The following is a 14,453-nucleotide window of genomic DNA, read 5'->3' on the forward strand; positions in this document are numbered from 1 at the left end:
GGGAATAATTGCAAGACAATAAGTGTTATTGCCTACCAGCAGTTTAAGTTTGCCCTTTTTGTTCTTATGAAAAATGGTTTGTCTTAATGAAGGTATTTTCACGATATAAAGGGATTCTTGAAATGTCAAAATTAATTTGTAACAAGCTGTTTTCTTAAACTGTTCAAAGTTTTGGAAGGTGAACTGGCTTTGTGAAGGGTTGAAGTCTTTCCCAGCTGACACTGGCTGAGAGAAAGGGTACACCCCACACAGGCTGCCAGTTCATCAGAGGGCTAACACAAAGAGTCCTTCATTAAGTCTTTTGAGATTAAATAGAATACAGACTTAGTGAATTGGTAACATTTAAACACCAGGATCTCTTTGTGATTCATGTAATTCAAACATTTTTTAAAATCATTTTGTGTGTGTGTGTGTTTTATTAACCTGAGGGTATCTTTTGTGAAACTGAAAATGAAGTTTGTACCCAAGTATTAGAAAAGAGAAAACAACATAATTATTTATACAATTTGAGACTGATGTGAAAATGATATTTTTCAAAGTGATTTCCCTACTGGTTTTGTTTTTTCAGCACCTTTTATGAATTGAATTCAAGCATTGTTGGGAAAGATCTTAAGACTAAGTTCAAGTATAAATCTACAAACATTTCCATTAATGAGTCCCTTGACACGTGGCAAATCAAAGGTATACTAATATTGGTATTAAAGGACAAACTCAACCTGGTGCAGCAGTCCTTTGTCATAACCCACAAATGCAGCGACAGCACACAAAGCCAAACTGTCTTCTGTGATTTATAGTGCAACAATTAACCTCTGAGAGCTGCTTGTGACTTTCATGGCATTTTTCCCAGTGGAGGAAAAGAACCTCCTGGCTCTCGACCATTATGCACTATCACATTTTTAATTCCACTGGGAGGATGCAAGCACAAGAGCTATACATATTAATAAGTTGGAATGCTTATCCTCATGCTTTTTAGACAGAGCAGTCTGTCACAGGGTTGATCCACTGTCAATATACCAAAACATTTACCCAACACATGTATATATATTTTTGTGCAAAGTCGGCTGAGAATAATACTTTAAATGCTGCAAAGAATCTCTGGTCAGGATGTAAGCAATGACCCTGCATTAAAAGCTAGAAAATGATTCAACCATAGAGAAACCCAAGTTTTTATTTATTTATTTCAATACTTGAACTTGCATCATAGATGATTGCCTAGCTATTCTCAGCAGGCTTAACTGTCTGAATGACACACAGGAACTATCTTCACACCTCTTCTTCTAAGAGACATTGTGGGGGACAAAATTGAGAAGGTTACCTTTCCCTATGGAACAATATACCATAAATTCATATTCTTTTTGTTATAATTATGTCTAACTAGAACACCTATTTCTGTTTAAGTAATACTTAATGGTGTTTATTTTGACCAGTGGGTAGAGCCTTGAATAAACCAAAGTGCTGCCTAAAAAAAGAAGCAAAGGAATTACTACTTTATCATCATGCTAAAATATTTCTAATTTCTATATAACCTTTGGCGCAAATTGAATGATAAATATGCAGCTAGTGTTCTAATAAAACTAATAAAGATTCAAGTAATAGTGGATGTATTGATTCTGCCCTGATATGGATTCTCATCCATATTATGACATTGTGTCTATTCAAAAGTAATGAAACAGTCATAGCTCATGAACCTGCACCGTCACTTAATTACAATGTGACAGATTTATAGAAAAGAAAATGCATAAATAAGCTGAGTGCATTTGTGTCATTGGCAAATTTCTCATTATGGTGACATAGTGATTCTCTGAAAGAAAGACAGTGCATTAAAGAAAAATAATATATTCTAGCACTCCGCGCTTCTCTGCAATGGAGTCATTTGTGGGAAATGAGGTTGCTCATAATCAGGGTCTATCAGGAGCACCTACTGATATAATCAGTCCTCATTTGGCTACACAGCCACATGGAAATTATTTTCTCCCCCAGTTTCTCCTGAACCTTCTAAAAATGTTTCTCTGAGGCCTTGTTTCATTTGGTGTATGGTTTAACTCCCTTTTTTATATCTGTGTATTGGTGTGGGCTTGTTTTTCATTTCCCACAGTCATCTACGTCCAACCCAGTAGAAACTGCAGATATAAACAGAAATGTAGCCTTCTGTGCAGTAGTCTAGCGCAGCGGTCCCCAACCCCCGGGCCTCGGACCGGTACCGGTCCGTGAGTCGTTTGGTACCAGGCCGCGAGAGTTGAGGCTCAGGTGTGAAATGTATCGTTTTCAGGGTTTTTATCGGTTTTCAGCGTTATTTTGTTATCGTTTTTATCGTTTACTCGGTTTTCCTGGGTCTTTTCACGTGTGTTATGAATAAATCTTCTTTTTTCGGTACCGGTACTAGTTTTATTTTGTTGTATTTATCCGCGACACCTTAAAGGCCGGTCCGTGAAAATATTGTCGGGCATAAACCGGTCCGTGGCGCAAAAAAGGTTGGAGACCGCTGGTCTAGCGGATAGGCAAGAACTCCTGTTTTTTCCCAGATTTTTTTTTTCTTGTTAGATTTTTGTTCAGGTTAGATTCATCTAAATCACAGTGATTATCAAATGACATTTCCACTAGCACCTAAAAGTCTAATTAAAGGTGTTGGATAGAATGCCATGCAATTCAGTTTGAACATTTGGGTCCAAAGATGAATCTAATACCATCATCAGGTCAACATTTCAGTTTTTAATTTAGTTTAAGTACATTAGACCCACCTAGTAATCCACAGACAATCTTACTTAAGCTAAGCCATGAACAGGCCAAAGAAAGCTTTCAGCTCTACCACACGGTTGACCATGATACTCTCAATAGTAGGCGAGCACCTTGGCAGATCATCTGATGTTGCTGCTTGAGGAAAGTGCACTGTAAGGGCAGTACAGCTCTAGATAAAGAGAAAAAGAAACCTTTAAATATGACTTACTCTTCCATCCATCCATGTTCTTAACTGCTTGTCTAGTCAGCGTGATAGAGTTTTTCTTTTTGAGTTTGTCACAATGAAATATGCATAGGAGACTGCACCCATGATTGCACATACAGGGAGTGCAGAATTATTAGGCAAGTTGTATTTTCGAGGAATAATGTTATTATTGAACAACAACCATGTTCTCAATGAACCCAAAAAACTCATTAATATCAAAGCTGAATGTTTTTGGAAGTAGTTTTTAGTTTGTTTTTAGTTTTAGCTATTTTAGGGGGATATCTGTGTGTGCAGGTGACTATTACTGTGCATAATTATTAGGCAACAACAAAAAACAAATATATACCCATTTCAATTATTTATTTTTACCAGTGAAACCAATATAACATCTCCACATTCACAAATACACATTTCTGACATTCAAAAACAAAACAAAAACAAATCAGCGACCAATATAGCCACCTTTCTTTGCAAGGACACTCAAAAGCCTGCCATCCATGGATTCTGTCTGTTTTGATCTGTTCATCATCAACATTGCGTGCAGCAGCAACCACAGCTTCCCAGACACTGTTCAGAGAGGTGTACTGTTTTCCCTCCTTGTAAATCTCACATTTGATGATGGACCACAGGTTCTCAATGGGGTTCAGATCAGGTGAACAAGGAGGCCATGTCATTAGTTTTTCTTCTTTTATACCCTTTCTTGCCAGCCACGCTGTGGAGTACTTGGACGTGTGTGATGGAGCATTGTCCTGCATGAAAATCATGTTTTTCTTGAAGGATGCAGACTTCTTCCTGTACCACTGCTTGAAGAAGGTGTCTTCCAGAAACTGGCAGTAGGACTGGGAGCTGAGCTTGACTCCATCCTCAACCCGAAAAGGCCCCACAAGCTCATCTTTGATGATACCAGCCCAAACCAGTACTCCACCTCCACCTTGCTGGCGTCTGAGTCGGACTGGAGCTCTCTGCCCTTTACCAATCCAGCCACGGGCCCATCCATCTGGCCCATCAAGACTCACTCTCATTTCATCAGTCCATAAAACCTTAGAAAAACCAGTCTTGAGATATTTCTTGGCCCAGTCTTGACGTTTCAGCTTGTGTGTCTTGTTCAGTGGTGGTCGTCTTTCAGCCTTTCTTACCTTGGCCATGTCTCTGAGTATTGCACACCTTGTGCTTTTGGGCACTCCAGTGATGTTGCAGCTCTGAAACATGGCCAAACTGGTGGCAACTGGCATCTTGGCAACTGCACGCTTGACTTTTCTCAGTTCATGGGCAGTTATTTTGCGCCTTGGTTTTTCCACACGCTTCTTGCGACCCTGTTGACTATTTTGAATGAAATGCTTGATTGTTTGATGACCACGCTTCAGAAGCTTTGCAATTTTGAGACTGCTGCATCCCTCTGCAAGATATCTCACTATTTTTGACTTTTCTGAGCCTGTCAAGTCCTTCTTTTGACCCATTTTGCCAAAGGAAAGGACGTTGCCTAATAATTATGCACACCTGATATAGGGTGTTGATGTCATTAGACCACACCCCTTCTCATTACAGAGATGCACATCACCTAATATGCTTAATTGGTAGTAGGCTTTCGAGCCTATACAGCTTGGAGTAAGACAACATGCATGAAGAGGATGATGTGGACAAAATACTCATTTGCCTAATAATTCTGCACTCCCTGTAATTGCATTTAGACGTACGCTCAGACAGTAGCAGAGAAACAAAGACTTTGGGATAGACTTAACAGTAGGCTAAAAGACCTTCTTTTTGCATTAAAAATATATTTGCTGCCATTTATTAAAGCGAGGCATTGATATGTTTGAAATGTAAGGTTAGCACAATTAACTTTGCAGTACTGTATATTTATTTGTAGGTTTTCTCTCAAAGTGCAAAATTTGGAAAGAAGAGCATTTAAATAAATCTTGCAAACACATTTACCGAGGTTTGTCGTAGGCTATTTACTGAAAAATAATTATTTAATACTAAAAAACAAATTTTTCCTCTGATATGGTTGTGATAGCTGCAGTTAGTAAAGTCAGTGACATTCAATCAGGATCTGATGGCAAACATTATTTTGGGTTCTTTTACACATTCTGCAGGTCAGATTTCAGGTTCATCCAGAGAATGGCTTCCTCAACCTCTGAGGTATCTTACAGTCAACATTGATTTCTGACAGAAGAGTTTGCTTTGATATGACAACACATCAATTCTCCTTAAGCCGGGCTGCCAGTTATTAGAATTGCCATGCTGTGCCCAGAGAGAAATCAAATCTACATTTCTAGGATATTATTTTTGCTAGTAGATTAGATCTGCTTGATTCTGACCCATTTGTGCTGCACTTGTGCACAAAGCTAATTTGCTCTTCTTAGTAAATGTGGTCCTTTATGTTTGATGTCTTCAAAAACTAAAATGCTACCATATGACATCAGTCACTTATCTGACAGTAGAGCTGCCACGATTAGTTGACTAGTCACGATTACGTCGACTATCAAAATCGTCGACGACTAATTTAATAGTCGATGCGTCGTTTGAAGCTTTGTAAGATCACAAAAGACGCAGGAATAAGTAGTAGGATTTAAGAGTGTAATAACGGACTGAAACAGAAGATGGCAGCACTGCGTGTACAAGGATGTCAGCTGCCATTAAACCCCGAAGAAGAAGAAACTGTGTCCCAGAATTCATAGCGCAGCCCAGCTCAGTTTCCAACAATGGCGGCAGCTAGTTAGTTTTAATATTACTCTTATTATTCTTTCTGGGTCACAAAATAAACGTTTAACATATTTTCAGGCGAGAATGTAGCTGTGTAAACCTCAAATATCTGCTCAGTTTATCAAGACACCACATATTTTCAAAAGCGCTCTGACGTTTTCGGAGATGTCTGTTACCCACTAGCTCGATAGCTAGCCGGGGGCGAGGCTCACTAGAGCCGTGAGAACACCGGACTCCCGGCAAATCGTTTTCAAACCCACCGCTGTCTTTCGCTACTCAGGTTAAACATATATAAGTCACTTAGATAACTTAAAAATGTTATTGTTTGGCTTTTTTCAGTATTTTATTTGTTCCTGAGTAAATCGGTTTGGCTGAGATTAAAGTTATAGTTTTTACACAGCTGAATAAACGTCAAGCAGACAGCTGATCATCAGAAGTGTGAGATGCTCGAGAATATACTCCGGTGTCCCGTTATATTTTAGATAGCAAGGAGCAGACGGCTGAGTTTATTAAACTTCACCGAAACAATCTGCAAATTTCATTAAAATTTAATAAACTATCATCTTGTCTTTATTTTTAGTTAGCACATACCTTAAACACTTAAAGCTGTAAGCTAATGATAGTTATATAAGAGCAGATGCTGCTGGTGCAATAAGCTGTACGTTTTACGTTCAATGGATGCATGATCTGATTAGTCGACTAATCGCAAAAATAATCGGTGACTAGTCGACTATCAAAATAATCGTTTGTGGCAGCCCTATCTGACAGTGATGTTTAAATGGCACAACAGGGTGTAAAGCTGTTACAACTACAAGAATAAAGTCTATACAACATTCCACTGATGCATTTTGTTGACCTTGTGTTGTATTACGCTCCAGCATCCTCTTTATTTTCTACTTGTCAATATTTGTGCTCTCCTTTCACACTTTTCCATGACCTCCAAATACTTTCTGTCCATGTTTATTTCCCTTGCCTGCACCGTTCTACCAAACTCAGTTTCCAATCATTTTTTAACTCTCCCATGCAATCGGTTCCCCTGATTTCTGCCCCACCTCACACTCTGCGTCTCCCTTTCCATCTCCCCCTCCCTTTTCTCTAATCGTTCTGTTTTGCACTGAAGGTTACTCATGCCTGCAGGGCTATGAAAATGTCAGAAAGGCCCACTCCATTTTCAGCTACGTAAATAGCCATTTCCCGCCAGAGCAAACCCACTTTCCCAGGTCTGACCTGCCACGTTCCACGTTCCACATCTCACTTCCCACCTCCTTCTCCAATACCTGAATAGAATAGTGAGGGGGGAAAATAACGGTCCTCCGTTATTGCCAGTCATTTTGATATAACAGAGTGTTTCCATTGTCTTCTGTAGGCATTTACCTCTTGTTCTATATTTAAACAATCTGAAACAACAATAGAAAAATGGTCACAATGTCAAAGGCTTCCGTGGTCCTGGTATTCAGTTAGCTTTGCAGTGCCACTTTGTCTTTCCCGTTTTTCTATCTGTGTCATCAGGTTTAGTGTCAGTTTTTGTGTTTTTATTTTTTCTTCATGTTTCTTTCTTGTGGTTTTTCATCACCTGTCTTGTTACTACTTCCTGTATTTCTTAGCCTCCCCCCCCCTCATTTGTATTACCTGTTGTGGTGTAGGTGTGGTCTCTGGCCCGCTGCAGAGGAGGCGTGGCACAGTGAGCTCTCGGGGTGGCGTGGAGGCGGGGTGAACAGGTGTGCTAGGGACACCTGATTGATTGTGACTCTTTTTATGTTGCAGTGACAGTTGAGGAGGGCTGGTGAGCGGACGTGACAGCCGAGCGGGAGTGCCTGTGTCCCGAGCGTATGCCAAAACCATAGTGAACTATTACAATAAAAATAAACGTGTTGTCACCACACCAAGTGCTTTTGTGTTTATACGACGGGGTCCACCTTCACACCTGTGCTTGACCATTTCCACCTTTATCTTGTTTTGCAGTCAGCCTACAGTGTGTGCATGTGTGAATGCACTCTTGTATTTCCCTGGGTTTTTCTTAGATTGCATGTTTATCCATTGCATATCTACCTCATGCTTCTTCCACTCAACTTTGAACTGCTGTTTTGTTTTTGCCCATTTTCATTGTTCATGCATTTGAATCCCCTCTTCAACAGCACTTTACATGAGAAATTCTATTGACAAACTTTACTAATTAAATCCTCAAAATGGGATTAAATATTCTGATATAATCACAAATGTGCAACGGCAGTGTTGAAAGAACATGCTAATATAACTTTCCAGAACTCACAAAAGAAAAGAAATGGACTTTTAAACCTTGCTTAAAATCACTTTGTACTTCCCAACCTGAACAGCCTTCATACTGTCATTATAATTTATCAGCACTTTTCATTGACAGACATGGAGAAAGCACTTACAGTGAAGAAAATGACAGGCAGTGAAAAGAAACCCCTCTCTCCTCCAAGCCACAAAAAGTTGCAAATCAAATCTTGGTTCCATTAAAATTTTACTCTTAACACTCAAGGGACAAATGCTCTTTTAAGGCTGAGCAAGTGCAGTAGTTCTCAAAGGTTTAGTGTTTTCCCTGAATTAAAATAGAGCTTTGGATGCAGTAGTGAGAGGATGCGTGGGATGGAGAGGATGTCACAGAAATATTAAACTGGATTTGTGCCCTGAGTGTTTTACTGAATAAATATAATCACTTATTTGATCTCTCGTGTTCTCTAAAACAAATGTTCCTGCTTTTCTGCCCCGCACATCCTCACACTTTGAGAGTAGGGTCATGCAAGGCTAGTTCATTTCCGTGTGCTGTGTCCCAGAAAACCCTGACGGGCTGCACGTCAGTCCCGTCCTCCTCCTCTTCTCCCCTTCACTAACACTCTCCTGATCTTCGTTTTCAATTTCCTGCAGCTCTGCAAGACAATGGAGAGCTACATCAAAGGCCTGCATGACGGGTTTTATAGCTCACATCAGCAAAAAAAGAAAAAAATTCACTCACAAGTCCTATTCAATAGCATTTGAACAACTCATCATCTTTCAATCCACTTGCAACCAAGGTTCCATTTTTCTCCGAGGCTTTTTAAGAAAGTCAAATAAAAACTGTTTAGACAGCTGAAGAGTAGAAATCATTTCCAGAGGCCACGATCCATTACTATTTTTTTTAAAAAAGTATAAGGAATAGAGGCGAGATATGATATGTGAAAACAGACAATATGCCTTTACGTCAATGTCAAGGCCATACAAGCTGAAAGTATCATTTTTCATGGTCTCATATGTATTCCCTCTGCTAAGACATGATTCATGCCACAGCCTAACCACATGTTATACTCCGGATGTGAGTGCAAAAGTACACATGCATGTACACACATTATGGTATTGTATTCTATTGTATTGTACGAAATAACAGTGAAATAATGCACAAAAACCCCATAATTGAACAGTACATATATAAAATGACTTCAGGATCCATTCAGGCAAATTTACCTCGGTTTACTCAGTGTTGCTCTTCTCATAACAATGGGTATATTGAGTCAGCACTGTCAGTCTGGCAGTGCCCCCCTTCCCGCCGTGACGGAAAATGACTTTCAACAGCTTGATCGAATTAATTGGCTTGACTGTTGGGCAGAGAAGGATAGCTAGACCATTAGCTATTGAAAGAGAAAAGATTGACAAGTGCGTTGTTTCACTGAAATAAATGAGAGGGAGGACAGCGGCTGAAGGCAGAGTGAAGGGTACACAAAGAAAACAGGCCTTAGATGAGGACAAAAGAATAGACTTTGCAAAAATGAGCCTGCTTTGTTTCCACTCCTTGGCAGGAATCAGATGTTTTGCTGTGCTCCATCTTGTGAAGCATGACTCCCTCTTCTCCTTAGACACAAAACCTATCATTTGGACATTTGTGGACAGAAGAAAGAAAAGCGGCTTCACCAAAGACAGGAATAGACATTTTGAGGGATGTGGGGAAATTGGGGTGTGGTGGCAGCATGAAAAGCATTCAGCACGGAAAATTTATTTTCCAATAGTAGAAAACGCATGGTACTACATTCATTCATGCTCTGGGGATAGTATGTTATTACTGTGATAGTCAAATCCAAGAAAAAGCAAAACAATCAATGCTTTTATGATGTTGCTAATCATATGGATTGTTCCTAAATAATTCCCTGTGTTAACCATAAGGAATATTAGAGACCAGTGAGGCTGTGGCCAAGTTGTAGCACCGTGGATGCCACGCTGCCGTATAGCTGCTTGTGTCAGGGTTACTTTGAGGGCAGGGCAGAGGTGTGGAACTCATTCTAATTGGATCTGTCAAAACTCGCTATCAGTTAATGTAGTGCTTCTATTAAGCAAAGCTGCAGCCCATGACCTGCAGCTCTCCGAGCATGATCAATGGTTCCATTTATTATTTGGCTCTTGTTGTCGCTGTTATTGGTGGTGGTGATGATGATGATGCTGTCATTAATGACGCTCATTCAAAATGCCTGTTACATTTTGTCTGTGACTGATTCCATTATTTACATACTGCCGTCATGCAAGTAGCAATGCTAAACCCACCACCTTTCTTTTCTTGCATAGAAAGCAGTTTGCCTCAGATTTACTGTTAAACATTTGCAATAAGTTTCTTTAAAATAACTTCTATGTGATTTTGGACAGCATCTTAGTTTTATAGTACTAAAAACTGAACAGTTCCTTACATTGCTCACTTTATCTTCTGCTTCTGCCCCTTCAATAAATCTACTGTCTTACCCTGCAGTTACAGTAAGTCACTCTGGAAACGAGAACAATTCAAATAAACCATTCTAAGATTTGCAGAAGTATCCTCTCTCCCTTGACTGTCTCAGATGGAAGAAAGGGATCAATACCTCAATTCGCCAGAGTAAATCTGTAGAAATCCTTTTATGCTACATGAGCCCTGTACTTATCTGTGGCTATACTTGCACACAGAAACAAGGTTTTTCCATAGCTTTGATTGCACTGCTTGGGGACTTGAAAAGTGTTTATAAGCCATCCCTGTAAGCATGTTGTGTTGTCTCATTCGGTTCATATCAGATTATTCCCATCAGAGCTTGTCCCGTGTCTTGGCAAGGTTACAGATGATGAACGACTTCACTTTCAGTTCGTTTTTCATCTTGAGGACATATACTGCCGTTCCTCCTGACTAATTCAACCCCTGACTTTTCTATACTCTATGCAGGTATTCATATAGCTCTTTTTTTCTACCTTAATTGGAATCACTCTATATTATTGTACATTTTCTGCCTCTATCTGTCACATGCATAGTTTTCTGCAAGACTTTTCAGGCAGTTTTTTTTGTTGTTTTTGCTTTTTCGTCATTGTTTTCTCACTGCTTATCTGAGCCCAGGCATCTTCATAATAAAGACTGGTTTGTATAAATGTTTTTTCAGTTCTACGCATCTGCACATCATGTGTCTGTGTGCATATTTAGGCCTCATATAATAAGAAATAAACAAACATTTAGAAATACTGAGAAACTACATTGAGACACAACATCTGCAAATTGGTTGTTTCTGCAACAGCCAATTTAGATGATCAATGTTCTAAATATTTTCTTAGAAATTAATGAACCACTGGAATACCATACAATACCATAAATTATTGTCAAATTGCTGTTTGTTGTAGAACAATCAATCTGAAAGCACAAGACGTTGAATCAAAAATGACAAAACCAGATTACATGACGAGGGGAAAAAAGTCATATTTGAGAAGCTGCTTGCTTTTTACTAGATTAATTAATAACATGATAGAAAGTAAGGCTCTAGGTAGCAATTATAATTTATTACTATACAACTGAATATCCCCTTGTTATTTATTTGATTAATCATCAAATGATTCAGTTAATGAAGATTCAAAAGTGGAAAAATATGTTGTTTTTTAGAGGGCAAACATGTCTCTGACTCACTGGAAATCAAAACATATATTACACAAACACGCATCTCAACCAAGACAATATTAAAAATGTAAAAAGTGAGTCTCTGAAGGATTCTTTGCTTTTAAATATTTCAACAATTAACTAATAGTCATTCATTTTCCCACTGGACTCATTTAATATGGAACCAATATTTTGTTATAGTTAAAGGCGTTCAAATTAAAATATTCAATTAGCCCTTTCATCCTTCATCACCCCAAAAGAAATACATTTTTGTACACATTTAAACAGGACCACACTCAATCACCCTGCAATGATCAGCATAGACATGAGTAAAAAAACAAAACAAAAGAGAAAAACAAAAAAAACACAGTGTGCTTTCATATGAATCCGCAATAATCTTCACTAGTCTGAATGAGTCAAAGCGACTCAACATGGATTAATAACAAGGATTAGTGAGACATAAACTGCAGCAGAGGCAAAAGAAAAAGGGACAGAATGACATATTTATTTGAGTCTAAATCTACAAGTATACAGTTGTGGTCAGAAGTCTACATACACTCAGTGGATATCACAGCAATTTGGGCTTTTAGTGATTTCTGCAAACTGTTCTTCTTCCGGCGAAAAAAGGAATTCGGTGCACAAATTTGTGTTTAATATGAATTTTATCTAATCCACAAAGAAGTATACGTATAATGTATAATGTTGACCAAGTATGGAATAGGAAACTTGTGGTCCCCATTAAAAGATATGTGTAGTACAATCATTCCGCTCTGGAAAAACAGTTCAAAGAATTCATTAAAAGGTTTTTATGCTAGAGCTGTAGAAGCATTAAATGCTGCAATAATAATATCCACATGAATGTGCTCCGTGCCATAAATGGTGTGTGCAATTTCAGATTGTAACTATATAAATACTGTATAAGTATTTATATAGTTTATAGCTTTATATTGTTTTTGTGATGAAGATTGCATTTAATTTAATTATATATGTTAAAGTTTATAAATACAAAACAGATATTCTCTTTTCTTCTAAAAGCTCAAAACTACCGTGACATTCGCGGCCAGGTTGAGTGTTTATAAAAAATCTGACCACAACTAGGTCTACATACAGTGTAATTAGTAATTATATAACATTTCATAACTCTCGAGTAATTTTGCTGCTGCTTTGATATCCTGCTTTATGGACCAAAAGGCAGCTGTGCTTGTTTTGTCTTTTTAAGGGTTCATTTTTTGCCAGTAAAACAGCTGAACCATCTGCAGAGTTTAGGGGCACCAAAGGTCCTGATGAAGCACTTATGGGGAGTTCATCTTTGAGATTCTAGTAATCAAGCAGGCAGTTCTATCACAAGGAAGGCAGAAGAAAGAAACAAGACAGCGAGGAGCAGACAAAAGCTCAGGCAGAAAGTGGCAGACAGTAAAGACGAGCACCTCTTTTAAGCTGCTCCATAATAAAGCATGAAATAGGCTGGTTAAGTCGTGGCTCTGGCACGGACACTAGTCCACTTCAGAGAGCTACATCCTCAATCAAAGAAGAAATGCAACAACAAAGATGTACTCTGTGCACAGTATAATTGCTTTCATGTCCCCAAAAACAGAAGCATCTGGGTGTTAAACAAATTGAATGGGTCGAAATTGTAGTTGTGCATAAAATTTAACACCCACACTCCCTCCAAATCAAAAGAATCCAGCTAAATGGACTGCAACGCACTGACCTGAACTACAAATAAGACAAAATACAGACAGACACTGAAAATCTCAAGGCCGAGCTTGTCAGTAAAGGTAACCCGAGCCGTTATGTTGCCATGAGAATAGGGACAGTGAAGTCCTATCACCTCTACAAGAAGGTCGACAAGCAACACAGCAACCTCTCAGGTGGCAAGAGTGGCTGCCTGACAAGTAGGCTGGCCCCAGAGGAAAAGCCCATCTCGGTGACAGCTTCACTTTACCCTAGGAGATATCTGTGTCTGTCTGTGTCCTGTGTGAGAGTCCTGGAGTGAGTATGTCTGACAGCTACACAGGAAAAAAACACTATTGTGTTGAACCGTTGACATCATGAATGTATTGGTTGTTTAGACCAGTTTGGCATGAGTCTAAAAGCTGTGAATTTAATGTGCAGGCAGAAAACTGACCCATCAAGCAACTGATGGACTTTAAAGATTCCATTCATATTGAAGCAGAGGCTTAAAAATCAACTGCTGAATAGCAGAATTTATAATAATAATAATAATTCTCCTCAAAATACATTTCGCTATTGCACAGAAAAATAAAGTAATCGAGAAATTAAGCTGAACTTTAACCAGATGAGACATGTGTGCTCAATTGCTACAGAGCATCTACAAGTTTGTCCTCCCCTGAGAGGCTATTCATCCACACTCAGAGCAACCTTAAGAAGCCAGCGCCTGGAAAGAACAAGGTCAGTATGTCATAATGAAATGCAAGTAATACCAACAGGCTGATAAGCATTAGATGAAAAAAAGCTCATTTTGTGGTTTAAAAAAAGAGATGCCAATTCGTAATTAGGCTAAATTAAAAAACACTTACAACATGCAGCTGAATCAGAAGAAAGGAACAGAGCAGTGCACCACAGTTTGCAGTAGCATCAGTATGGTTGACTGTCCTTCGTAGCTTAAAAAGAATCCAGCCAGCTGTGTTAGTTTCTTGGCTAATAAGCGGAGGTGGCCAAGTCACCTAGCTACCATTACAAGTTGCTAATTAGGTCAAATTGATCCTCAGTCAAATTGAAGGAGGCACTCAAGATTCATATTTGAAGATCCACTGGCTGCCTGTAAGACAAATCTTTTCCTTCTCACCAAGAGGGTGAACACTGAGCCTCCATCTTTTCATTTTCATCTATTAGTACCACCATTTTTTCCTAGATTAATCATCATTTGAATTTTGAAAAACAAAACAAAACAAGGGACAACGTTGGCTCACACAGTTACAT

This window comes from Perissodus microlepis, chromosome 4 (genome assembly GCF_051167445.1).
Source record: "Perissodus microlepis isolate ML-2025 ecotype Zambia chromosome 4, ASM5116744v1, whole genome shotgun sequence".
NCBI classification, from domain to species: domain Eukaryota; kingdom Metazoa; phylum Chordata; class Actinopteri; order Cichliformes; family Cichlidae; genus Perissodus; species Perissodus microlepis.